The following is a 20,793-nucleotide window of genomic DNA, read 5'->3' as shown; positions in this document are numbered from 1 at the left end:
CAGAGCAGAGAAAGGTAAAAAGTCGTCGTTGAAACAAAGCGCAGGAATTTCCGACTATGGTGGTTGGGTATTTGTTTTAGTTTCTATAGAGTTATGAACTAGAGTTATTAACACAAATGGTTTGAGTCTTATTTAAAAAATAGGGAACAATTTGTGGAGCTTGAATACTTCCACCATAATACAAAGGAAATAAAAATAATTCGGTCTGATGGCAAAACAACAAATGCATCAATTCCACGGGGCAGTGTTGTGGGATGTTTGTTGTTTTTGATTTACATTAACGATCTGCCAAAAATCTTAAAAGAGCGTTCTATATTATTTGCCGATGATATTTCTATACTCACGTCATGCGAAAATAATAGCAATTTAAATAGAACACTTAACCTGACAATGGAAAAAACCGTCAACTGGATGAATGATCACAATCTGGAAATAAATTACTTAAAAACGAAAATAATGACCTTCCAACCGTGCCAAAAAAACCACTCGCAGTAAATTTCCAATATAGTGGCTTTAAATTTGAAGTCGCTTCGGAGTTCACTGTATTGGGTATAGCAATAGATACCAATATAATACTGGAAAGCACATATACTAAAACTAAAAACTAAATTTTCTAAATTCATTTATGCTTTTCTTGAAATAAAAAAGACTACTGACTTACAAACAGCTTTAGTAACATACTATGCTTACGCGTATGCCTGGCTTAGTTACGGTGTTATAATGTGGGGCAACAGTACCGACCGACGGTCCCGGTCTGTTTATCCTACAGAAAAAATTGATAAGGATTTTAAGTAACATTAAAAGCACAGATTCTTGCAAACCCTATTTCAAAAAATTTCGAATACTCACCTTACCCTGTATCTACATCCTAGAAATTTGTAAGTTTGTGAAGAAACACCCTGATATTTTTATCAAAAGGATCGACAATTATCCAAGATCTGTTCGTCGAAACAAAAATGCACTAGTATTACCTACATCCCGACTCAAACTTCATTCATCAAGCCCACAAGTTATGGCAGTGAAAATATTTAATAAATTACCAGAACAATTAAGAGATACGGTAGAAACTATAGATTTTAATCTTAAACTTAAGGAATTACTTACTACAAAAGCGTACTACACAATATCTGACTATTTAAGCGACAAACTTTAAAATTGACTATTATTACTTTTAATTCCACAAAACCATCATAAATACTCGGTCGCTATTGTTATCATGTCTATGAATAACTAAATACATTTGTAATTAAATAAAATATAATAAACATTGTACTTTATGACTAACATAATTATGTAATATATAGAATTATTTTACACTATAGTCAGGGCTGGGCAAAATACATGCTACATCTTAATTGAAATACAAATTACAAAATACTTCCTTAAATGTATTTAAAATACAAAATACCAAATACTTTCTTGAGGTGTATTTGAAATACAAAATAGAAAATACTTTCATGGGGTGTATTTAAAATACAAAATACAAATACAAATTACAAAATACTTTATTAGTATACTTATCGCGACATGTGGAAACCAACAATTTCCTTCAAAGGATTTCCTTCCACAATACATATCTTGAAAAAGAAGTTTTAAATATTCAGTTTTAGCAGAAAAAAACTGTTAAACCAATACAACCATACTTCATTCAGAGCACGAAGTACGTATAATTATTATTAATATTCCTATACATGTCGAATACTGTATATACGTGTAAATGCCATTCATAACATGTTCACAACACAAATTAGTCGCTCACGCGATACGTTATCCCTATCTACTCGGCCTATAAAGGATGCAAATGTGCAATTTAAACCAACCGCAAAATGGCGGCTATAACCCTAGAACCCTGCTACTCTAAGTTATAACCGCGAAAAGATGACTTTGACGTCTTTGACAATACCAGCACTGTTGCCACCTGCAAATGTGCTTCTACTGCATTGAATACGAGTATTTAAGATGTCGTGAGTGTTGTGTGTCGGTGTAGTGAGAACCCTAGTGCACAAATAAGTAATGAAGATAAAGTGCGGGTAGTTAGAAAAACTCGCACAACTAGAAGATGCTGACACCCGCCTCTTCAGTCCTTGCGAGACCATGGACGTTGCAATATGTCCGAAAAGTCGAGGTAAATAAAATATGTTTATACGTGAATAAGTCCCGAATTAAAAATCAAATAATTTCATACTTCATTTTTTGAACGTTCCGCTTTACACAAACGGACGCACGCACGCACGCACGCAGGCACGCACGCACGCAGGCAAGCACGCACGCACGCACGCACGCACACACACGCACTCACACACACACATATACACATACATACATATAATAGATGCTCTTTGCAAAAAAGTGATTGATCACTTGCATTTACTTCGTCATTTACAACGACTTCAATCTAATTACATATATTTTTTGTATGTAGTTCTTCACATATAATACCACCACGAAGGTTGGGGGCTCAGATAGGGGCTCGATTAGGGGGTCCGGTTGGAGGTCGGTTAGGTGTCGGTAGGGGGTCGGTTAAGGTGTCGGTTTGGGGGTCGGTTAGGTGTCGGTAGGGGGTCGGTTAGGGTCCGGTTGGGGGGTCGGTTGGGGACCGGTTAAGTGGTCGGTTGGGGATAGGTAGGGGGTCGGTTAAGGGGTCAGTTAGGGGGTCCACCCCTAAAGGGCCCCTAACCCGCCCCTGACCCACTCCCTAACCAAACCCTTAACCGACCCACTAACCGATCCCCTAACCAGCCCACTAACTGACCCCAACCGGCATCCTTAACGGCCCCCTAACCATACCCTAACCGACCCCCTAACCGCACCCTAACCTACCCCCTATCTGACCTCCCAACCGACACCCTAAACGATCCCCCAACCGGCCCCCTAGCCTACCCCCTAAACGACCCCCGAACCACCCCCAGCCGACCCCTAACCGACTCCCTAACCGACCCCTTAACTAACCTCCTAACCGACCCCCAACTGACTCCTAACCGACCCTCAACCGGCCCCCTAACCGACCCCCTAACACACCCCAAACCCATCCCCTAACCCATATTCGTGATGACACTTTTACTTGATAGTTTCGGTTTTAATTGTTAGTTTCAATTGTTTCTTAGAACAACTAATAAAATTAATCTAATTGCAATTAAAATCAATTCAATCGAAATCAGTTGCAATTGAATAGATTTTTTAATCTGATTGAAATTTAATTGATTGACGTACTTGTTTCGGCAGTACATATACTAAAATTGGAACGATACAGAATTATACGTAATCTAAAAAATGAATACAGCTATGGAATAGACGAGATACCATCCGCGCTTATAAGGGTATGTGCAGACGAATTGACGTTTCCGTTTTATACGCTTGTCAATCAGTCTTTTGCCGAGGGTGTGTTCCCGGATCTTCTTAAACAATCCCTGATAAAACCGATCCTCAAAAAAGGAAGTAAGTATGATCTGAGTAATTACAGACCGATTGCATTATTGCCCGCGGCTTCGAAAGTATTTGAGAAGGCAATGTGTAGCCGCCTATACTCTTTCTGTGAAAAGTACAATATATTTGATGAGTCGCAGAATGGTTTTCGGAAAAATCGTTCAACTACACTTGCGACTTACAAATTTATGCAAAAGATTCTGGATACACTAAATGAAAAAAGTATGGTATCGGTATCCTATTGGACATGTCAAAGGCATACGATAAAGTTCGGTATGATATCTTACTGGATAAACTTTACGGAATGGGTATACGAGGTGACATTCATAAATGGTTCGCATCCTATTTAGAAAACAGAATCCAGTATGTAGAAATCGAGTATTATAACTATGAGACAGGGGAAATAACTCAAGTCAGATCTGAGCCCCAAAACATGAACAATTCGATACCACAAGGAAGCGTCATTGGGTGCATACTATTCCTGGCTTATATAAATGACCTCCCAAAAGTAATAAACGATTCATGTGTTCTTTTCGCTGACGACATCTCAATATTAACCTCTTGTAAAAATAGTGACCACTTAAATCAAACCCTTCATAATACACTAACTACAATTGTAACATGGATGAATGATCACAATTTAGAAATTAACTTCACAAAAACCAAAATTATAGAATTTAGACCCTATCAAAAACCATCACTAAATATTAATTTTTCGTATAACCAAATACAAATAGAAACCGTCAATACATTTAATTTACTCGGAATAGATATCGATACAAATATAAATTGGAAGCAGCATGTACAAAAAATCACAAAAAAGCTATCTAGTTTTACTTACGCCTTAAAAGAAATAAAGAAGTCAACAAATTTACAAACTGCCCTAAGTGCTTACTATGCGTACGCTTATGCATGGCTATCATACGGCATCATATTGTGGGGCAATAGTACAACTGTAAATGACCTCTTTATTAAACAAAAAAACTGCGTAAGAATACTAGCAAATATATCAAGAACAGAGAGCTGTGAACCATTCTTTAGAAAATACAAAATCTTAACCCTAACATCAATTTACATTTTGGAAGTTTGCAAATTTATAAAAAAGTACCCACAATTTTACACTAAACTGCGAGACGAACCAAGACACCATCCCACAAGATACGGAAATAATCTTGTAACACCGTTCTCAAAATTGGAAATGCATAGATCGAGCCCATATTCAATGTCGATAAAAATATACAACAAACTACCGGAGCATATAAAGCAAGAAAATAAACAAGTATTTTCATAAATAACTTAAAAAACATTCTTTCTAATAAAACTTACTATACAGTGCAACAATATCTTGATGATAAATTGCTATAGCGTTGATCTGCCTCATTCCTGTTTTGCTGTCCATTATTATCATATCCATATTACAGGATTCATATGTCTTTCATTGTACCTATGTAATAATAATATAACGCACACACTCAACATAGCCCCGCACTAGGGAAACCCTGTGTCGCGGGTGCCATGGACACACACATAGACAACCACAAATTACACCCAAACTCACGAGAGAAATAATTACAGGCCATACAAATATTTCTCCCGGCTCAGGAATCGAACCTGGGACTTCTGCGTGGCAGTCCGGCATGGTAACCGTTCGGCCACGGAGGCAGTTAATGTGAATAAATAAATAAAATGAAGTAGATAACATGTTATATAATGGAGTAAATGCAATGTTATTATGGTCGAATTAAAACTAGTATAACACATAATTGTACAATTAATAATATGTTTATATATATGATAAGAAATATAATAAGAAATTTTGTAATAATAATTATTGCTAAGGCTTGAAATGTAATTAAACCATATTATAAGTTTTTATATTGCTATGCCCTTACAGTATATTACATGTATACGTAATATAGTGTAAAATTTGTATTATTTATATTATGTAAACTGCAATAAATATATTATCATTATCAATGCCCAACACTGATATAAATCTATGCACGTCACAAAATAGGCTGTACATTGAAAAGAAAAAAGTATTTTGTTGAAATGTATTTTGCAACGAAAGTATTTGAAATACAAATTACAAAATACATTACGGTCAGGTATTTGAAATACCAATTACAAAATACATTTTTAGGGAGTAATTGAAATACAAATACAAAATACGTATTTGTATTTTAAATACGTATTTCAAATACAAGTAATTCAAATACTGCCCAGCCCTGACTATAGTGTTTAAGTTGTTGACATTTGAATAATTGTACTTTAATTTTAATTTTATTCTTATTTTATTGACTAATTGTAACCATATCATATATAAATATAACATTGTACACCCGACAGGGGTATGAACTGTTGTACTCAAATTACATGTAACATCTTCTTTACCAGTTCAAACAATAAACGATTCTGATTCTGATTCTGATTCTGATTCTAATTATTGATGTGAAATTATATTTTAGTTTTTATCATTTGGAAATGAAACTTGGATATTATACATTGTTTTAGTACCCTTAAATTTTAATAGGGATGATGACTCTCACCTCTGAATTCTTGGAATTATTGTAGGTACCTATTGTTTTTTGTTCTACATTTTACAATGGAATATGTCATGGTAATTTTACATCTACATTTTACGTTTTACAATTTACAATCTCAAAAGACTAAAAATCTGTGAATGGAAGAAAATGGGTCTCACTTCGAGCATTTAAAATTTAAATTTATTGAAATGTAAGAAAAATATAATTTGTAAACTTATGCTTTAGATTATTACAGTGATTAATAGGGGAGAAGGAGGCAACTTTGAACAGAGGCAGCATTGACTTACAATTATTTGTAAGTCAATGAGAGGCAGCATAAAACAAACGCGACTGCGCAGTCAGTTTAATTGAAAACGTAGTAGGAATTATGTTTATAATAAGACACCACCGAGCCCAACACATGTCAATGGCAACGTTCAGAGTGCGAATTACGAAGGCTGCGGCCGGAGGACTTAAAAAAAAACCAAAAAGATATAATAAAAACTAAAATTTAATTAAAATAATTCCTAAGCTAATTACAAGAGTGGTTGCGATCGATGCAAGATCTACAATATCTTTTTAACATTAAATTTATTCTAAACATAATTAATTAGGTTACACGGGTTTTTCGATCGTCGCGTGGTCACTGCGCGTGTAGGTACAAATCTATGTCGCAATATCTATTGCGGCTTCAGCGGTTTACGTGGGGTGCATCAAAAACTGAGGAGAGGTCATATTTAGTTTCAGCGTCGAAAAGTAAACATTCTAGGATATTATTGGAAAAGCTGAGATGAACTATGCTTGTCATATGGATCGTTTAATTGCGAAAATATTAAACCTATTATTTGCAATCATTGAGTGTTTTTACACATGAAAAATATGTGTTATTTTGTTGAGTAACCCAATGGTTACTGCCCCAATGGGCAGATTTGAACAAATCATAGGGGGCAGCTTGGGATACGTTTAGAAGTTCTTAGCTTCCTCTGCTAATATTTTTATGAAAAGAGGTTTTGTAAATTTTTTTGAGTTATTTTTATTCTGTTTTGAACTATTCCTGTGATTTCATAATTAATTATACAAGATGCTAAGATTTTATTTATGTTTTATATTGCAGTTAATAATTTATACTTTAATTTTCAGTTTCGGTTCCGTCCAAACTATTTTTTGTAATAGTCCTGTGATTATAGATTTAACTAAGCAGATTGAAGAACTATAAACATTGTACAAGATTTGATAACGAATTTAATAAAAATATTATGCAATAAATAAGTAATTTTCATTTAAATTAATGAATTCAACGGTGCCCCAGGCGGGTTTAAAGCTGCCCCAGAGTGTGTGCGGCAGCTTTGAATATTTGAGTTCTTTCACAAAAATGGGAATTCTGACAGTATTATAAACTTTTTGATCGAGCTTATTATGAATTATTATAGCCAAATAATAGGTCTAAATACTGCAGTAAACAAAACAAATAAATAATAACGATTTAGGATTTTACAACCAGATATTTAAAAAAAAAATTCAAATGTACCCCTTTTCGCCTACTTAGGTACTTACTCCATTTTCCACTTACTCCAGTTTATTTTAATATGTATTAAAATTAGATTTAATGGTAATCTTTAATTGTAAGATCCAATATTTATTATTCTTATCGTTGATATTCTATCTATTAACCATAAAATAGAGCGAGTTTCTTTTATGGCATTTTTAGTTGACTCGATTCCCGGCTCAGGCAAGCTTGTCAAAATATCTGCAAAAAATGCAGTTAGTGATATTAACGAAAATAAAGAATGTTAAATATTTTAAACATTTAAGGTACCTCCCCTTTAAGTCCGATTGATTTTTTCTGTAGGTATCTGTCTGTCATTAATATTAGTGGATAATAAACATTATTGATAACGAAAATCTTAGTTTAATTTTCTTAATTTAATTAGTGAAACAAAATAAAAAAAAAAGAGACAAAAACTCAATAAACAAACCAAATATGTAACAAATACTCATTCTGATTGTGGCTGCTACAATAACGTTACTTCTGTACACAAATATCCAAAATTAGTAAGGGGTATAAAATATGTAATATCTAAGTTGTAACCATTTTTGTGATATCAAGGTAAATTGTTCAAAAAAGGCAATCTCGATTTGTGTTTTTGGGCTCTCCTGTAAAATTTTGTCTTGCTTACTCTCTAGAAAACATTAAAAAAAGAAGCAAGATTTTAATTAGGAAATTGGTGGCTTTGGAGATTCCATCGACGTTCCTAAAGTTAACTATGCTATAGGTTAGAGTTTTAAAGCTCCAAGTGTTTCAGCTAGGTTATGTACCAACATAGTACCTACATCTAGTCGTACAAGCCCTGGGGCCTAGGGGAAGTTAAATCGGGTATCGAACGGGGTGAGGGGAGGTCCTCGTTAGCGATGCAAATATCTCGGGTGCGGACTGACGCGGTAGCTCGCAATCCGATCGACCACCACGCCCCTCCATTGATTAAATAAGTACGCCGAGGTTTCTACTAGGTATTTTAGCTTCCTACGTAGAAACGTTCTCGAATTAAGGCAGTGGGTTAAGAGGTTTCGTGAATCTCACTTTTTGATTTTGTCGCTCATTAACGTATCTATTTATTAAACACTCGAGAAAATATCAATTTCTTACACTGTGCCTATTAAAATGTATAGAACAAAGGAAATGCAGGTTTTTTATCGGATCCTAATCCGCATGTTTTTCAAACGAACCAATCAGTCTGCTATGACCATGGAACTTGTAAGGGCCCGAAACGTTCATTTATTTGAAAAAAAAAAATCCGCGATTTACATCAAAAAAATTAGTTTCATTTCCAACCTAAGAACAGACAACTAATCATTAGTGTCTATTTCATATATTTATATTAATTTTTTACCATCAAAAATGCAATCAGTATTTCAAATAGATAGATGTACCGCTATACATAGGTAAAATTTTATTTATTACGTAAATCAAATATTTTCGAAATATATTTTCAATTTTATTTATGCAACGAAAAGTCGAAAATTGTACTTATGAGAACATTAAAACATTTTTACTTTTAAAAGGAACGCTTACCTTTATTGTATATTATTTTCATTTTAATGTAATGGTGCAGATTATAGAATGCAGATTAAAATACTATTGTAAAACATTACTGCCGTTACTGATGAGATCTTAATCGGGATGGAATACTACATCCCGCATTCGGATGTCGTCAGTAAAGGGAGGCGCAACCGCTGGTTCAACCGCGAGTGTGCTGTGGCTGTTGAGAACAAACAGACTGCATACCGCGCTTGGATCAAGGGTCGAGCTTCAGACGATCCCAATACGAACTCACTTAAAACAGCCTACAATAATGCCACCAGGTCTTGCAAAAGAGCGTACATCAGAGCGGATGCTCAGCGCGTCGCACGAGTTGGCCAAGAACTCCTGACGCATCCCACTGGTAGTCGTAGTTACTGGCGTCTGGCCAGAGCCGTTGCGTCGAACTTCTGCCAGTTCTCGCTGCCCCCGCTGAGATATTCTGACGGCAATCTAGCCCACAAGCCGCAAGATAAAGCCGACCTCTTGGCAAATCTGTTTGCGGCTAACTCCTGCCTCGACGACTGTAACGCACAGCCACCAACTGTACCTCACTGTGGCTACACGATGTCTGATATTCGTATCAGACAATGCGATGTGCGTACGCAGCTGCAGTCTCTCGACGTCCGGAAAGCTAGTGGTCCTGATGGTATCCCAGCGATTGTACTTAGGAGCTGCGCAGCTGAGTTGACCCCCGTGCTATCGCGACTGTATCGTCTGTCACTCTCTTCAGGTCGTGTGCCGGACTCTTGGAGAGAGGCTAATGTGCAACCAGTTCCCAAAAAAGGCGACCGATCAGACCCGCATAATTACCGTCCCATAGCCATTACTTCCATAATATGCAAGGTTTTAGAGCGGATCCTTAACAAACAACTGACCCAAAACCTAGAAGATCACTCCATAATTAATGATCGGCAGTATGGGTTTCGTCCGAAACGATCAACGGGTGACCTTCTAGCGTACTTATCGCATATTTGGGGTGAGGCTATAGACAAACGTGGCGAGTCGTTGGCAGTTAGCCTCGATATAGCCAAAGCGTTCGATCGGGTCTGGCACAAAGTTCTTCTCTCCAAGCTCCCGGGGCGTACGGTTTGCCAGCCCAGTTATGCAGCTGGATTGCCGATTTCCTTCGTGAGCGGAGAATTTGCGTCGTTTCTGACGGCAGCATTTCGAGGTTCGTGAATGTGAACGCCGGCGTACCGCAGGGATCCGTCCTATCTCCCACGCTTTTCCTTCTGCATATCAATGATATGCTTCCACTTGGGAATATTCATTGTTATGCAGATGATAGCACTGTTCATGGGGGATATCACGGATTCCCCGCAGCTGGGCGCGCCGATACTGACAGAGAGCGATCTAATCTTGTCGGTGAGCTCAATAGGATATTGGACCTCATCTCTGCATGGGGATCTAGAAATCTTGTTGAGTTCAACGCCAAGAAAACACAGGTTTGCGCGTTAACAACAAAATTGTCGCCGTTCCTTCCCATGCCTTCTCTGATGAGCACAGCACTCTCACCTCAGAGCAGTTTTACCTTGCTCGGTATGGAAATCTGCTGTGATTTGAATCCAAGGAGCTACATCGAATCTGTTATCAAAACAGCCTCACGGAAACTCGGAGTCCTCAACAAGGTGCGACGTTTTTTCACGCCTGACCAGTTATGCCTGCTGTACAAAACACAGGTCCGGTCTTGCGTTGAGTATTGTTCGCACTTGTGGGACGGCTCCGCCAAGTACCTACTCGATGCCTTGGATAAATTACAGCGTCGTGCTACTCGAATCATAGGCGACGAAGAGGTCTCATCACGCCTTCTCGCCTCTGCAACTGCGTAGAGATGTTGCATCGCTTAGCGCCTTTTACCGCATGTACCATGGTGAGTGCTCTGAAGAGCTGTTCAACCTTATCCCCCCTTCCCCGTTCCTGCTCAGAAGCACGCGTGCTGGCCTTCGTAGTCACCGTTTCACTACCTGCCGCATTCCATCGCGTACTAAAAGGTTTGGTGGCTCCTTTCTCTGCCGCACGGTTGACAAATGGAACTCCCTTCCGGCACATGTCTTCCCTCCCTCTTATTATATGGGGTCCTTCAAACGAGGCGTGAAGAGGCATATTGTAGGCAGGCAGGGTGGAGGTGGCTAGTGCAGTGAGGGTTTCATCGCTGCACTAGGTTCCTTCGCGTTTGGATACCACTTTCCACTTAACATCAGGTGGAGTGGAGTCATTTGCCTGTCATGTATAAAAAAAAAATTACACTGAAAAAACAAGAGTAAGTCTGCATACCAATGATAACCCTACGCAGAAACAAGAAAATATAAATTGTGTGATTTTGAAAATGAAAAAAGAAAATAGAAAAAAGAAAGCAAAAACAAAAAAATATTTTAAATGCAAAACTAAAAAGTATACGTATAATTAAAGTTTGATTGAATTGATATTCAATTATTTTGTTTTTGTGAAATTACTCCACTAGTTTGTTATAATTATTAATACAAAGATCGAACACAGAAAAAATTCCTTCGATCCAGTCGGATTCGAAATGACGTCTTCTAGCAAACCATCCAAGATGCTATGCCAACTAAGCCACAGAACGAACCAGCGCGCCTCACGAATTTCTCTATGTGCTTGATTTTGATTTAATTTTTTTTTATTGATTGATCGTTTGCATTTGGTTTTCAACGACTTTTTAGCCGTAGCGCCATCTATGTATACGTATGAATATCTATCTTAAAATATTTAGTTCAAATTAACTGTTTGGTGACAGACTTTTCGAATGCATGAATGCTATCATGGAATATGTCATTGTTACAACATATTTGATCATATGACCACATTCAGTAAATTGGGATGGGAATAACTCGAGCAACAAATAATTGAGGTCGACAAACTGAACGAGTTGGCACCTCAATGCAAATTCTGTCTAGTAACATGTCACCAAATCTACCATTTACTATTTTGTGCAATGTGCTTAAGTCACTGGCAATTCTATGGCGGGCTTAGGTGTGTAAACTAAGCCTATAGAGTCGGTTTTTATAATTTAACAGTTTGTGCCTTAATTAGTGTACTGCAAAGCATATTCACGTATGGTAGGTTTGGAAGAAGAATCTTAGAAGTAGAAATTAATGTAGTGGAAGTGGCCATGAGGCTAGAGTAATTCTGGCGGACAAATTTCGAAATAGCGTGATAAGAAAGCGTTACGGAGTAGAAGAAGATGCAGTGACAAAGATACAGACAAAGATGTTTAGGTGGTATGGACACGTGGAGAGGAGGAATGAAAGAAAATTGACGCAATAAGGTGAGTATTTCAAGGAGCCGAACTTAACACGAGCAAATTAAGGATGTCGAAAAGCAAGACCAAGTCAAGATTTGCCTTAACCGAGGTGCTTGTATGAAAACATGGATGCGTGTTGATGAGGCGATAAAGTGTGTCTGGATCATAGCAAGTGGAAAACTATGGTCTCTGTGAATCCCGATGACCGGGAAAGTACCTGAAGTGTATGTATGTAATTGTATAGCAGTTGATGTTAGATATTCCGCATAGAACTCGTAAATGGCCTTCATCTCAACCAAATCACTCTGCCTCTCTATTTGAGCGTCCTTTTATACCCATGTAGAAGACGCCTTTTAATTTCAATTTACATTTTCATTTTACTTTATTTACTTGATGGTAATCTTACTTAGCACGATGGAAGCCTACTCAAAAACGTACCTACATCAGAGTTGGATTCTTTTGCCTTTAGTGAATCTATGGTTTATAAGATAGCGTGATGTGCTTCTAGTAAATTTTTGTTATGATACCTAGTGACAGCACGAACAAGTCTGGCACCTGGTGGTAAGCGGCACGCCTGTCCCTAGCAGTTGTAGTGCCACTCAGTGTTTTAAATCGCCAAAATCTGAAGGGCACTGTCACTGCGCCTGTTATACTGAGTCATAAGTTGACAAGTATCATGAACCTGTAATTTCACCAGTACACTTATCCTTCAAAACCGAATCACAGTAATGCTAATGTAACTGCGGTTTAAGTATGTAAAATGGCAGAACTTCTCTGGACTAACTTTTTCACATTGAGCTCTACTGTAATTGAATTGTTTAAAAACTGTTTAGAAATATGCCTAAGATCGTCGAGGTGTTCGATTCCTAGTTCCTTTTATATTTTTTAATGTAGGATGGTTTCTTTTAATTTATTACGTCGATTATTGAAATTTGAACATTTGAAAATCACTAATAACACGAATCATTCTTTGAGTCAGATTGAAACAAGGTACGTTATCGGTGTAATCACTATTTACATAAACCTCCCACCTCGCCTCGCCTCTTCAGTCCCTTCGAGACCATGGACGTTGCAATATGTCCGAAACGTCGAGGTAAATGTTTTATACGTGATTAAGTCCCGAATTAAAAATCAAATAATAAATAAGTATGTTTAGCATATGCACCGGAAGTACCTATTTTGACACTACATCTGTATCGCGAAAAAGTTTAATTTACAAAGAGCACCGAAATAATTGAAAAATCTTTAAAAATTGACAGTTTCCAGATATGGCTTTATTACGCCAAGTGCAAAATGGACTGAGTAAAATAAAGAAAACGTTAAAAACTTATAAGAATTGAACGTTCAATAATATTGTTATATTTAGATATTATTTTTATTAGTTTTTATAGTTGTTATAGGTAAAGGAGCTCAGCTCTCATTAAACGTTGTATATATTGGAAAAAAATCCTTTATTTGATACACTTGCTGCCATATTCCAACAAATCTAAAACATTTGTAAACAAAATTGGTTTAAGTATCATAATATCATTAATTCTCTGTAAGTCTTCTCAGGTAGATGTAAGTATCAATGTCAATCGTCAATCACCTAAATCAGAATTGACAGATACCAATACCCAATATATCGTTGTTGTTTTGTTGAAAAATATTTGTAGAATTGCTGAGAAGATTGAGACGAAAAATAACTTTACTACAACGTTTTACGATTGAAATTACATTGTTGAAGAATAGGAGTGACTTGCAAAGACGCGGTGGTCTTCACTATAGTCGTCGGTCGGCGAGTGGTCACTAGCTAGGTTCATAGAATAGAAAAACGTAAGTATACTGCATATGATTAGCTACAAAATATATACCTACATATTATAAAAGATCAACTTGTACCAAAACAAAAATCTAAGTGGTATTATAGCCAGCTAAACAAACGAAGTTCCAAAATTTTGTAGCAACTCTATATCAAAACTATATTATCGTGGTTTTGATCGTGGTACTGTTATTTCTCTACGTGATGGTTGGGTAACTGTAAAGAACTCGAACTCCAAGAATAAAATGTTGATATAATTAGCTACTTGCCTAATCTCGAGATACTACGTACAATAGATTATAGAATGTCTTATTCTTACAGAGCCACATAACATTGGATAGTATCTCTACTTTTGTAATATCTATTTTTCATGTAATCTATGGCCGTATCGTTGATACTGGAGACTTGAAAGGCCGGTATCACAAGCTGAGAATGAAATATGGACAGGCTATGACGTGCTGCTTTGATGCGACGTACTCGTACCTAAATACTTATCTGTTAATAAGTCGAGAGAACATCGCCTACGAAACCTAGACAGGAACTACCATTGTTAAAAATTTAAACCAACACATGCGTATGAATCGGTTTTGACCTGTTTTATTGCACTTTTTTCCTTTTGTTTTTCTGACATAGGATAGGAATTAAAAAGAAACCGCCTTCCTAGAGTTGCATATTATTACAGATATTTTATCAATCACATACTCAAATATTGTTGTACGATTTATAGGAAAGAATGAAATCCGCGACAAGCAGAAACCAAATGTTCAGATTTTGATGCGGTGGTTTTATTACTGAGTTAACATACGCTTGAACACTTAAAATTGAAACTCCAAATCGACTAATTACATCAAAAATTGCGACAATATTGTAAACTATTGTTTGTGGAAGTCAAATACGAAAAACTTGCTTAATCGACGTCAAAAATCTCAGCCTTAGCATAGTTTACAGGACAGAATGTCTTCAACGAAAATGCTTTACACAGAAAATATTTTTCTTTGCCCATTGTTTATTCTTTCGACATCGCGATTTTTACTAAGTCGCAAAGTTCGTTTTGTAAGTCTCAGACTTAGGATCGATTGTGTAATTATACTTTTTGCATTATGTTATGATAGCGTTCGGTGTATTTATAGAGTATTTGTTCACTACTTTTAATGATATTCCAAAACTAGAGCTTATTAGTATCGCAGCTGGCGCTCGTAGTCTCGGTATTGGCGGCTTGGCGGGTTAAAAGATGTTTACGTAAATAAGTTTCATACGTATCTTTAAGGTTTCTAAATTTAAAAAATTCGCGTTAATCAGTTGTTTTTGTTTTGATTAATTTTGCTTTTTCCAATTTTGGGATTCACTTTGAAATCAACCATGGACATTGTTTAAAATAGAGTATTTTTTTCATACGAGTTGCGAGGCGGCAGTAATGCAGTGCAAACGATTCGAGACATTAATGACGCGTAAATGTATTTATAACGAACCCGCTATGCGATTTGGTTTGACCGATTCAATATTGGAAATTATAACTTGGCCAATGAACCTCGTGGACGATCAGAGGCCTAAAGTAAACTAGACGGAATCACAATTCTCATATTGCACACAAATATTTTTCATTTGAAAATTTTTCCAGTAGACTTTTAGTGGTGACCTTTTAACCTCCATTAACTCAGGTCAAGGGCCGAAATTCAAAATGTGGACTTTGTCACGACCTATAGAATTGTATTTTTATGCCAGTTTTAAATTTAATGCATACCTGTTGAGGAATGGCCGAGAAATTCCTTTTGGAAATTGTGCATTTTCAGTTGATGTCAAGAAAACTTCGTTTGCAGTGGGCACTCGGATCGCTCTGCGCGCTGCGCTTCCGTATTGACGAGGTGCTAGCTATTGTTGAAGAAAAACCATTGAAAACTACGGAGCTATAGTATAATGGTTTTTTAAAACTTTTCCCACAAACTTGATCCATTTACGCTAAACCCGTAAAATTAAATAAAAACTAGAAAAATGTGTACGAGGGATCCCTTTTATATTTGGAGATTAGGGAACAATAACAAATATTTATCACAGAAAATCATTTTACTGTTTTTCAAAATATTCCCCATGAAGATCAAAATACTTATGAATGCATTTGTCAAACTATACGAAAGAGACGTAGATTGCTAGATCGCATCATTAGAGTTGCGAAATCCCGAAATATAAAAGGCAACCCTCGTATTAAACGAATTGTCCGACCTACAAAGGCGAACGCGCATTGAAACTTGTAGTCTTAATTAATAGACTAATAGATACTTGTGAATGAAAAACATATTTTTTATTGTATCGCAAACAACAAACACAGCAGTTGAACTATGAGGACAAAGCCCAGACAATGCCCAAAAAGAACCAATCGAAAATTGTAAAACTGTTTGGTGGTTTAGACGCGGTAGTAGTCCGTCACAATTTACAAGCACAATAACTGATCGCTGTTGCGATGAAATGCGAACGGTGATAACAAGACTAGTAGGAAATAACCATAACTAAGTAGTCACGCTATTCTTACCGCTATTTATACACAGTAACGCCAAAGTGCATACTTTCGAACAAACCTTCTCTCCATCTTACAGGAGTTTCAAATTGAAGCCTGCCCTCTGCTCGACTGACTTGGTTCCTATCGACTAAAAAAAGTTTACGCAATTTATATAATCTAATAGGAAAACAACTTTGTGCAAGTTTTTGTGAATTCCCCTTGCCCGGGTAAACAAAGAAATAAATGAGCTTCCAGCAAAATGTCAGAAATGTATTGATACTTATTTTAATTGAATAATTATAATTTTCGAAAACTTTTTTAGCTCATTTATATAGAATGGCAATTTCCCTTTAACCCCTGTTATTAGGCATTTACGTTAATTGCCAAGTTAGCAAAAAGGCGGTACGTAACGTCTTAAAAATTAGCATGAATAATCACGCTCATGCTTTTGCTCTCAGAAATTGATTAAATGACCGACGGCAAAAGTATTAATGATTTGTTATCATGTTATCAGTAAACTGCGTGGGTCATTAATGTTATTATATTCGGGCGCGATTTGGCGGCCGCGTGCACGTCAGTAGTCGCGACAATAAACGACGCGTGCTTCAGCGAAACAGGAGTTACTATGACTAAATTCCTTCGTTTTTTTTATTTGAGTAATACAATTATTAGTAAGGCGAACTCCATTTGTCATATTATTTGAGTTGTTCATAGATTTAAAATAGAGTTGTTGTATTGCAGGGGTGTATTTGGAGAAGCGTGTACCTATTATTACACTACTTTCAAAAATTACTCGTTGGAACTAAAGTTTGCAGTAAGTGCATTTTTATTTCATTCATTAAATCAACAACATTATGTTTTCTGTTTCTATTATATTAGTATTTAAACTTAGCAATGTAGTGCATTTTTGGTCACAATTACAAATCGAAATACGGTCCATTTCTCCACTATTTTCAAACCCGTCTGCTTGCTGAACCCGCATGCCTCTGTTTGCACTTACAAATTCTGTTAGTAGTCTGTTGTATGAGGCACGACCCCTTCTTCAGCTAAGATTATCGTCACTGCAAATAGCGAAATCCTTTACAAACTATATTTCTAGAATGTGTACACATTTTGAGTTTTCCATTATTATTTATTAATGAAATAATTTGATATTCATTTCAGGATATAATATAAAACCTTAACTTTCGATATAAACAAACCTTGTTTAGAAACAACATTTAAAAATATTGTAGATTCTAAAAATGATACATTTCCTATGTCCGCTAGCTTATGACAATCAGCAAAATACAGAAAAAGTGAACAGCTACAACAAAATATTTTTAACTTTATCTTTTATATATGTCTTTAGTTATTAAGTAAAAATAGGCACAAAGCTGTAATGAAGCAGTTATATAAGAACATAATACGCTGATTATTAACCGGCTTTAAAAACGGAGGAGGTTCTCAATTCGACTGTATTGTTCTTAAAGAGAACCTATTTTGATGATACTTTTAAGTTGGAATGAGTGTACTGGTCTCATTTAAATTTGAAGAAAATATTCCACTTCTGAGGGTGGCAAACTAGGGGATGATCCGGTAACCGATTTCAATAAAACTTGGCAAATAGACGTAATTCTACGAACTTTTAAGGTCGGTTTTTTTAGCACTCTGTACTGAGATTATTTTGCTAATTATGCTTTTAAAGTCAGTTAGCGGATAAAGGTCGGTTTTGATTCACGTGCGCTTTTGGAGTAAGTACTTGATACACATTTATATGATGCATGGCCACCACTCCTTAAAATACCAACGTAACATAGCTTTATCTGTTTTATTACATTTTTGTTAGCGGTGATGAATTGGAAACGGAATGTCTTGATATTGAATCACAGAATCAAGAAGCACAGAATACCATATAGTCGGTGGAAATGATGCACTAATTTTGTCGGTAGCAACGGTTTACCACTGCGGGAGATCATCACAGGTCTCCTCGATGTCTATGTTCACTTGTTATTATATGATGCTCGCGTCATTTGATTCTATTCACCCTCTCATTTTGTTGATTGAACCACTAGTTTTGATATTTTGTAGCTGTATATTGATTAATATGCATAGATTTATTTTTAATGTCTTTGTTTAGGATTTGTATACTTTGTTAGTCCATTTTGTCTGGGATTAAATTTGTTTGTATTGTGTAGTGTATACAGTTTATACTTCCTATATCTTTGGTTTGTACTAAAGATTTCAGTAATACAGCCTAGTATAGTAATCAAAGAATTCATTGATTTACGTCTACTATTACGATTTTCACGCATTCATCATCATTGTCTCAGCCCGTTAACACCCACTGCTGGGTATAGGCCTCCTTTTTTGCACGCCAGCTCAATTTGTCCTAAGCGAGTCTCATCCACAATCTTCCGGGGACCTCGAAGATATCGTCCGACCGTCTCGCTTCTGCCGGATACCACTCAGTGACAGCCTTGGTCCACCGGTCGTCGTCCCGCCTAGCAACGTGTCCTGCCCATCTCCGTTTTAGGCGCGCGATCCGTATACCGACGTGTGCGACTTTTGTTCGCTATCATATCTCCACGTTGGGTATACACTCGACGAGGAAAATGCCGAACATGGTGCGGTCCATTGCCCTTTGTGCTACTCTGATTTTCGCATGTATTCCTTTGTGAGTGGCTATGTCTCAGCGTTGTAAGTAGGTACGGGCAGGACGCATTGGTTATAAACTTTAGTTTCCAGGCTTTGAGGGATTTTAGATTTAAAGACCTGCTCCAGTTTTCCGACTGTGGCCCACCCCAACTGAATCCTTCTTGCGATTTCCTTGTCTTGGGAAGCTCGACCAAAAGATAAACAGTGTCCGAGATATTTCAGACATTATTTTATTTAAAAGAATCGGGACTTAATCGCGCAACTTCGAGACCATGGACGTTGCAACATATCCGAAACGTAAATAAAATATATTTATACGCGATTAAGTCGCGATTTCACAAAATCAAATAATTGAAGAGTTAATGATACCGAAGAGCATGTTCTCACACAATCTAAGAAATTTCCTTAGTTAGTTAATCTTTTAAAAGTAGTGCAACATAAAGTAAAGTGAAAATTTTCATGACACACTTTCTAGTTTAAAAAAATACCAAATATCAAGTGATCACAGTCGCGTATGTTAGACAATAGCAATGCAAGGCTGAGCGGTGATTACACAGGCCTAATTCGATAAATAGGGCTCACCCTTCGTCCTCTAGCACTCCCCTCCCGCGTCCTTAGGCACGGTGGCGACGGCAGGGCACACTCGGCGGACTGTAATGAAATTTATTACTTGATTGCACCATTTGTGTGTCGAAGGCGTTGCACAAATTATTTGTTTTTATTTGTGTGCGAAAATGTCATACCATAATAAATACAGCTTAAGTTCTGGAGAAAAATTTCAAATTACTTGGTAATCAGATAACTACGTATAAAAGTAAGTTTACTCACTGAATATACTATGTATATGTAAGAATATTATATTCACCGATATGAGTGGGATGTGAGTTCTTGCTGGCAGGCCGGGGCGGTCGGCGGTCAGCGCACGCGCCGCTACGCTTCGTTACTAATAAGCATGATTTACCTCGATCGATCTGACACTCTGCGAGTCTGCGACAACGCGATTTATCCTGAACAACTGTAAGCCCGTGGCTTGGTTTGTCTTCTTGTTGTAATCAGACCTCCTGATAGAACAAGTACCTAATCAAATCTCTGCAGTTATGAAAGTTTTAAGTATATTTTGTTCATCCTCGTTAAGCTATGGTTACATACATAGTTAAATAAAATAATAAACAATTTAACTTTCATCAAATTAGACAATGTAAGAATTAAGTAGGAATAAATTGTTTCTGTCATCTGTGAGTTTGCTCCTCCACTGCATCCACACGGCACCCTGTGAATGATGCGAATGATGAATTGAGTAATAAAAATGAAATGTACTTTGATAAAATCTAACAATGAGCGACATTTATAAAGTATTAAACAATTATTAGGGGCCGCTGACCGCCTCACCATTTCGCTGATAACTGTTGTCAATTCAAGACTACCTAGCCGACTGATATTGGACGTCCAAATATAGCCGGCGAGCTCGACGCTGAACTCCGAGCAGAACTAAAAGGATTTAATAACTCACGAGGTAGTAAATCAAAATTTGATTATGAGAATACGGCAAACTTGTGCTTCATCTCGATTGTATATGTT

This window comes from Hyposmocoma kahamanoa, unplaced genomic scaffold (genome assembly GCF_003589595.1).
Source record: "Hyposmocoma kahamanoa isolate Upper Pololo Valley unplaced genomic scaffold, ASM358959v1 100021, whole genome shotgun sequence".
NCBI classification, from domain to species: Eukaryota; Metazoa; Arthropoda; class Insecta; order Lepidoptera; family Cosmopterigidae; genus Hyposmocoma; species Hyposmocoma kahamanoa.
The sequence above is the reverse complement of the archived record's forward strand: the minus strand, read 5'-3'. Positions refer to the sequence as shown.